This window comes from Rattus norvegicus, chromosome 2 (genome assembly GCF_021556685.1).
Source record: "Rattus norvegicus strain SHRSP/BbbUtx chromosome 2, alternate assembly SHRSP_T2T, whole genome shotgun sequence".
Lineage (NCBI taxonomy): Eukaryota > Metazoa > Chordata > Mammalia > Rodentia > Muridae > Rattus > Rattus norvegicus.
In genome coordinates, this window is record NC_141535.1 from 169,808,064 (window position 1) to 169,816,337 (window position 8,274).

At 38.0% G+C, this 8,274-nt stretch overlaps 1 pseudogene; it reads right to left on the minus strand.

Moving 5' to 3' along the window:
• Positions 1 to 6,261: 6,261 nt before the first annotated feature.
• Eno1-ps4 (enolase 1, pseudogene 4) lies at positions 6,262 to 6,842 on the minus strand (annotated as a pseudogene).
• Positions 6,843 to 8,274: the final 1,432 nt, after the last annotated feature.

The window sequence follows — 8,274 nt, forward strand, 5'->3', positions numbered from 1 at the left end:
TGTAAGTCAGGTGGTGGAGCAGGGAGTTTAGAGAGAAGGGGAAGCCCAAAGTGTTAAAGAAAGTATCCTAGATCGGAAATGAAAGGAAAAGTCAGATTTCCTGACATATCCAGAAGATTTACAAGGCTGCAAGGTTGCAGCTCTTTAAAGACTTTAGTTTATTGTTGGTTTTTAATCTCTACAGAGTTGTCTAATTTATCACAATTTATATAAATAAATGCAGATAATGTGTGGCTTTTGCACTTTATTTTTCCATTTAGCAAAAGGTTTTTACAGCTTTTCCATGTTGAACTATTATATATTTTGATTCTTTGGTGTTGAATAGTTTTCTACTATAGAGCTGCTCCACGGATGGCTTATCCGTCTATTGGTTGATGACTGTTTGGAATGTTTTCACTTTTAGATGCTCTCATGGACAATGTTGTGATCAACACTATTACACAGAAATGAAATTCCCTTTCATTTCTCTTGGCTGTATAGCCCAGGGTCATACAGTAAATTTATGTTTAAGTTATTGGGAAATGGCCAGGCGTTTTCCAGAGTAACAACACCGTTTTAGCTTCCTATCCCTCTGAGGATTCTGATGCTGCCCCAGTCTTGGCAATACTCTTCATTTTAAGCTTCACTATACCTATGGTGCCTCGGGGAAGCCCTCTGTGCTTTTGATTTGCATTTCCTTAATGGCATTGAACCCTTTGACGGCTAGTCTTGCTTGTCATCTTGATTTCATCTGGAATCAACTAAAACCCAAGATGCTGGGCGCCCCTGTGAGACATTTTCTTGGGTCACACCTTGTGGTGGCATCTTAGACGAAAGGACAAGGGAGAAAGAAATTGCTTTTGCCTTCTGGCCCTCATGCATGCTGGCAATTTCACCTGTTCTGTAGCTGAGACATTCCTTCACTAGTCTTGGAAATACTTGTCTGGTATTCCAAGGTAGACCGGAAATCAGAGGTTCTCCAGTAATCTTCCAAAATGAATAATCCAGATCCAAACTGCTGGGACATCTAGCCTCACAGTCTGAGCAACTCCTGGATTCTAAGCCTTTCTACCATAAGATAGCTATTGTTAGATTACCCAAACCACAGCCTGTGAGCCACTCTAATAACCCGTGTGTGTGTGTGTGTGTGTGTGTGTGTGTGTGTGTGTGTGTGTGTGAGAGAGAGAGAGAGAGAGAGAGAGAGAGAGACTAATCATGTAAGTATGATGTGTGCTTTGTTGTTTCTACTGAAAATTTATCTTTCTTCTCTGAACATGTTTATTCAAGCCCCTTGCCTAAAATTAAGCTGGTATTAATGGAGCACATGCCTGTAATGCAGCAATTGGGATGTGGAAGCAGGAGGAGCCAGTGTTCAAGTTCATTCTCATCTACATATCAAGGCCTACAATACTCTAGGCTACAGGAGACACTGTGTTAAAAGAAACAAATACATGAAACCAAACAATAGTGACTTATGTTTCTGTTATCAAATTGCAATTATATCTCACATTTGCTATATATTAGACTTTTAGTAAACAATTTCTTCCACATGTTGAGTTATCTTATTTTGACTTACATTGTCCTTCAAAGTGGAATTCTTAAACTTAATTAATTTTACCTTTTCCTGTCTACTTGCCCTTAGTGCATTTCTAAGAAATCATTGTCTAATCTAAAGTCACAGAGACTTCTTCCTAAGAATTTTGTTAATTCTAGGTCTTGCATTTAGGTCTTTGATCGATCTTAGTTACCTTTTGCATGTGGTATGAGGCAGGGAGCCAACTTCATCCTCTGGATTGTGGTTATGCAAGTGTTCTTGCAACTGCTCACAAAGGCAAGAATTTAGTTCTAGATTAAAATTAAATTCCATTTACTTATGCATGTGTCTCTGAGCTGGCCCTTCATAATCCTAGTTAGTACAGCTTTCCAGGGAATTATTACATTGGGAAGCATAAGTCCTCAAATCCTGCCCTGCTCTTCTAAGATGGTGAAGAGCTATTCTGGGTTCTTGGTTTTCTATATCAATTGGAGGATCATAATAGTTATTATTCTTTGCCAACTTCACAGAATATAGAATTGTTCAGAACATTAGTCTCTGAGCATGTCTAGAGATATTCTAGATTGTATTCACTGGGGGAAGGAAAATGTGGGCAGAACCATCCCATGGGGTGAGTCCCATGCATGCAAAAAGGAAAGAAAAATTATCTGAAAACCAACATCCATTTCTCTCTCCTTCCTGATTGCAAGTGTAATATAGCCAACTGCCTCAATTTCCTGTCACCATGGCTTGCCCAGCTTGATGGATTGTACCTAAAACTGTTAGCCAATATGATCCCTTCCTTTCTTGAGTTCTGTTTGTCTTATATTTTGTCACCACAACAATAAATACAGCTAATGCAAAATTGTTACTGAAACACAGGGTCATTTCTGCAATGGAGCATATGGTCATGGAACTATGGAATTGATTTGTGGAGGAAATGTACAAGTTTTTGTAACTTGGGGCTAGAAACACCATAGATTGTTACAAGCAGAACCTAATGGGCCATTCTGGCAGGGACCAGAAAGACCAGAATGCCAAAAAAAAATGAGGAGTCTAGAGACCCAGGACATAAGATTTTAGAAGGAAATGAGAAGCAGAGAACTGGAAGTTATTTGTGTTATACCTCGGCAGAGAATCTGGATGGGCTCAGACAATAGCCTGAGAAATTTGAATTTAAATTTATGAACTAATTTATTTGGCAGAGGACATTTCAAGACGGGTTAGCATTAAGGTTGTATCATATTTACCACTCATTGTGATAACACCCTGATATATCAATAGCTATAAAATATCTATGAGGACAGAGCAAATAATATCCTGTTTGATGGGGGTAGGAGGGAGTTAAACTCATAGACAATGGGAGTATGAGAACAATGATAACCGTTGAAGAGAGTCACACTTTTAAAGTGAAATTTCATCTTCTGCAGTAGGATAATAGCAAAGGCATCCCCAAGGCAAAACTCTGCTCTTGGAAATCTCATCTTAGGAAAAAAATCCATATTTATTTCAAGGACAGAATTTAACCTTAAATGATCACCGAGTAGATTCACCGTCCCAAATAGTGACATAGAAAATGCTTCTTCAATGTCAGCCTGGAGGATACACAGAGGCCAATACAACTATGGTCCAAGGATATCAGACCATACCTGAAACAGACTACAAAACATGGCAAAAAGGCTACAATAGTTCCCAAGAGTATAACCTCAGTGATAAAATTTGGAACTAATGTGTTAAAGACTTGGATTCCAAGGCGATTGTATTGGAAAGTGAAAGAAACTTCTGGAGATAGGTGGTCATTCAGTAGGTAATTGGCTTGGGGGATAGGGTTTGTGTTAAGGGTAGCATTTTAAACGGTGGTAAACAATTCTATGTCAAAATTAGACAATCTAGACAAAATTAATAAATACCCAGAATAACAAAAATAACCCAAATTAACTCAAGAAAAAATAGAAATGAGAAGTCTGAATAGACTCCTTTTTGTGTGTAAATAGACCACACTCAACTGGATTTCCCACATTTGAGCATATTTAGTAGCACAAATTGGTCATGAGTAGTTAGAATAAAGGATAAAGAACTGGGTGCTCAGAGGTGTGATCTGTGAAGAGTAGGGGAGGTGAGTATGATCAAAACAGTCTTATACAAAACTCTCAAAGAACTGCTAACACCAATGAAGTGTTAATTTTCATACTTAGTAGAGCTTCTCACCTCAATCAAAGGAATCTAGAAAATTATTCACAAACATTACAGCTGGCTTGTGTCGTAGATGGTTTTAGACCCTGTCAATCAATGTCAGCCATCATAAGTCAACCCCTTGCGGACTTTATGTAAAAATATAACTCATTCAATCCATAACCTTCTCTTTCTTCCTATAGCTCATAGGCATCTCATAGTGCAAAATGCATTCATTCCAACTTTAGAAATCCTCATAGTCTTCAACAGCTTCAACACTGTTTCAGTGTGTTAATAAATACATACTCTTTGATTTCTTCTATAATCTGTAACTTATTAAGATTGTTTAAATTTTCTACATTTGTTAGTTTTTCCAATTTCTTTTTCTTATGTAGGCCTAATTTTACAGAATGCTTTTCTGATAGTATTATTGCCTCAATGTCTGAGGGAAAGTGGTTTTACCAAGAATGTAATCTGTATAAATGATAAAGTTAAAGAAACAAAATTTGCTGGCATTTTTGGCAAAGGTCAGTAAAACTGATGGGCTTATTCTTAAAAAGATGGCAGGAACATCTCAAGTCAGATGTGTCTCTTCACAGATGTAATCTCAGCACTTGGAATATGAAAGCAAAGTCAGGATCTGAAGCTCATCCTTGGCTATGCTGTGAGTTCAAGGCTAGCCTGAATGACGTCAGGTGAGAGGGTGGGGAAAAAGGGTTTACGAGAAGTTTATGAGAATTTTTCTGCAGATCATAGCCTGAGTAATATAACAGGGGATGGAACATAGATTTATTATGCTGCATGTTCTTAGTGTTTTCTTAGAACATTTAAACAAAAATTCCTAACACTGACTGTAACTTACTTTTAAAATGATGTTTTCTACAGTATTCGCTCCTCAGAAAAATTGTGAGTTAGTCATATCCTGACTCATCTAAAAACAGCCTTGTGAATTTATCTTTACATAATTCTGTTCCTGAATCCAAACTACTTTTGAAAGATAATATCACTCTGTCAATAAATTAGCATTGGTTTTTCTAATTTGTTGTTGCTATTGTTGTGGTTATTGCTTTGACACAGTCTCATGCAAATCAGACCGACTTCAATCTTGCTATGTAGTTAAAGATGACCTTGAACTGATCCCTTCAGTTTTCCTCTTCCAAACGCTGGGATTTAAAAAATGGACCAGCGAAATGCCCAACAGTAAGGAAAGAGAGCCTGAAGAGACCACTCAGTGTAGATAGACATGCCCCACATCGTTCCTGTCTAAGGGAAATGCAGGAACAAAAAACAGGGCAGAGGCTGCAGGAAAGGTCATCCAGAAACTGCCCCAGCTTGGGACACATTCATCTGAGGACACCAAAGCCCAACACTGTTGCTGGAGCCAAGAAGTGACTGCAGACAGGATCCTGATATAGCTGTCCTCTGAGAGGCTTTGCCAGCCCTAAGACACATGCAGATACTCACAGCCAATCATCAGACTGAGCCCAGGTACCCCAATAGAAGGCTTAGGGAAGAACTGAAGGAGCTGAAGGGGATTGTAACCCCACAGAAAGAACAACAATATCAACTAAACAGAGTCCCCAGAACTCCCAGGGCCTAAACCACCAACCAAAGAGTATATGTGGGTAGGTCCACGGCTCCAGCCACCCATACAGCAGAGGATTGCCTTATCTGGTATCAGTGGGAGGGGAAGCACTTGGTCCTGTGGCGGCTTGTTGCCCAAAGAAGGGTAATGCTAGAGGGGTGAGGCAGGAGTGAGTGGGTGTGTGGGGAATGGGATGGGGGGTTGTGGAGGGGAGACTGGGAAGGGGGACAAGATTTGAAATATAAATATTAAAATAATAAAATGGACCAGCTTTTAATTTTATTTCAATTTATATTTATTTATCTTTAATAAATGATTACTTTCTTTTCAATTCCTCAAAAAAAGCATAATGGAAATAATTAAGTTTGATCAGCCTTTCTAAATTTTAGTTAATAAAACACTATTGAGACCAAATTCAGGACTGAAAATAATCTAACAAGCTGAAAGAAAATTCAGATTTTCTAGTTTAATTATAAGTAAAATGTGTTAATTAAATATGCTTCAACAACTGTGTACTTTTCTAATTTAAAATAAAGGACATATTTATGTTCAAACACTTGTGAAATCTTCATTTACAAAAAGATTTGGTTTTTTTTAGGTTAAGTACTCTTATTGGTCAAGGACAATCATAATGTGCCTAATATAAAAAGAAATAAGGACATAAGAGGTTATTAATTATTGCTCTATTCATTGTATCCTCTTACTCCCCCAACAATAATTAATAGAAAATGCAAATTGGGTGCTATAATTCAACAAAGGTTCTCCCTCTTCTGTGTTCTCATAATTATGATTGCAGCAATATATCAGCCAGGCTATGTAGCCTTGTCAGCCACAGGTGCACATTGCCTTCCCAGCAACCATCTCATTAGTTTCTGTTGCAAAACTGGGTGGTATAAAAGCATTACAAGATGTATGGAGGACGTGAAGACAGCAAGCCGTGCTCCCCCTGTTTGAGCGATTTAATTCACTTTATCTTTCCTGTATAAAAACACTACATGGTAGCCACAGCTGGAGCCCGGGTCCTCAACAGAGACGCTGCTGTGGGTTTTCACAGAGGGTCAATGAACTCCTGACAAGGAGACTCGGTGAACACAGTCTCTTTATAGAGGTCAGGGAACAAGTAGCTGTAGGTCTTAGAGATGGCATCAAAGGTGGCCTTGGCAATGTTGCCCAAGTTGTCGGTGCAGCCCTGGCTAATAAGTGAGTAGCAGTCATCAAGACTGGCCAGCAGCAATAGCTTCTTGGGCACAGAGACATAGACAGATGCCAGTGCCTTTGGGTGCAGAGATGAGATGCTCCAGCACAGCCACAGCAGCCTGTCACCTTGTCTGGGACAGTATGGGGCTTCTTCCCCCAGCAGCCTCTCCACACAGGGATGCTGGAAAGCTTGGCCAAGATGATGGCCCCTCAGATGGCATTAGCTAACTCCTTGTAGCAGTAAACACCAAGATGAACATGACTGTTGTAGTGCCCAATGGTGACAAAACCCTTGAACTTGGTCCTAAAGCCAACCCAAATCTACATCTGCACTGGCATGATCTTCAGAACCTCATCCTTTAGGGATATGCCCATAACATCATGCCCCTAATATCATGAACTAAAGAAATAACTCTTTCTTATTTAAGAGATAAATAATCTAGATTGAAACAAACTTGGATAGTAAAGGAAATTCCATATAGTGAAATATAACAGATATAATCCAAGCTTTAGTAAGAATTCTTATTTTAGTGTATATAACTTTTTCTTCTCTTGTGGTCTCCATTTTAATTCCATCACACACACACACACACACACACACACACACACACACACACAAACACAAACACACATGTGTGTATATACACATATGTATGTGTGTGTACATATACATTCCACATATGAAAGAGAACATATACTATTGTCTTTAGAAGGTCTCTGATTTCTCACTTAATGTGATGATATTTCCATATCCATCCATTTTCTCACAAATTTCATGATTTTATTCTTTTTCTGGCTGAATAAGATTTCATTTTGCATCCAGATCATACTTTCACTTCCAATCATTCATTGATGAATAAATAATGTGGTTGTGTTTCCTTGGTCTTGTGACCATTGTAGCAACAAACATGAATGTTTATCTCTGTGGTAGAATTTGGAGAATTTTAGGTTTATGCCTGGGATTGATGTGTCTGAATGATACGATAATTCTATTTTGAGTTTTTTTAGAAACTTCCGTATGGATTTTCATAGTGACTATCCCAGGTTACACTCCTGCCAACAGTGAATAAGGTGTCCTCTCTCTAACATCCTCACCAATACTTGTAGACTTGGAGTCGGTCTTCTTTGTGATATCCCTTACATCTACGTACAATGGGAGTAAGATGCCATTTCGAAGTAGCATTATTTTATTATTTTGCTATTGACTAAGGACTAAAGAATTTTAGCACATTAAAAAATATGCATTTCACATTGTATTTATTCTTTTGAGTATTTTCTATGTAGTTCATTGACGTGGTTTCTAATGGAAGACTTTTATTATGGTATTAAATTTCTAGTTCTTTATGTATTCTAGATATTAACCCCTTCTGAAGTATAGTTGGCAAAGATTTTACCCAATCTGAAAAGCTGTCTTTTCACTCTGTTATTTTCCTTCCTTGCGTCAAAGTATCTCATTTCATGCAGTTTCACTTGTCAGTTCTTGAAATTAGTTCCCGAACCTTCAATGTGCATTATAGAAAAATTTTGCCCATGTCTATGTCTTGAGTATTCTCCTCCCTCTTAAAGTTTTAGCATTTCAGATTTTAATTTAAGGTCTTAGATCCATTTTAATTGCTCTTTTACATGATGAAAGATATGAATACAATTTGTTCTTCTGCTCGTGGATACCCATTTTTTTCAATATCATTTGTTGAAAAGACACTTTTTTAACTGATATATTTTTAGACATCTTTTTCGAAACCTAGGTGGCAATGTCTATGTAGATTTATTTCTGGGTTCTGCTTTCTGTTCCCTTGGTCTACATGTC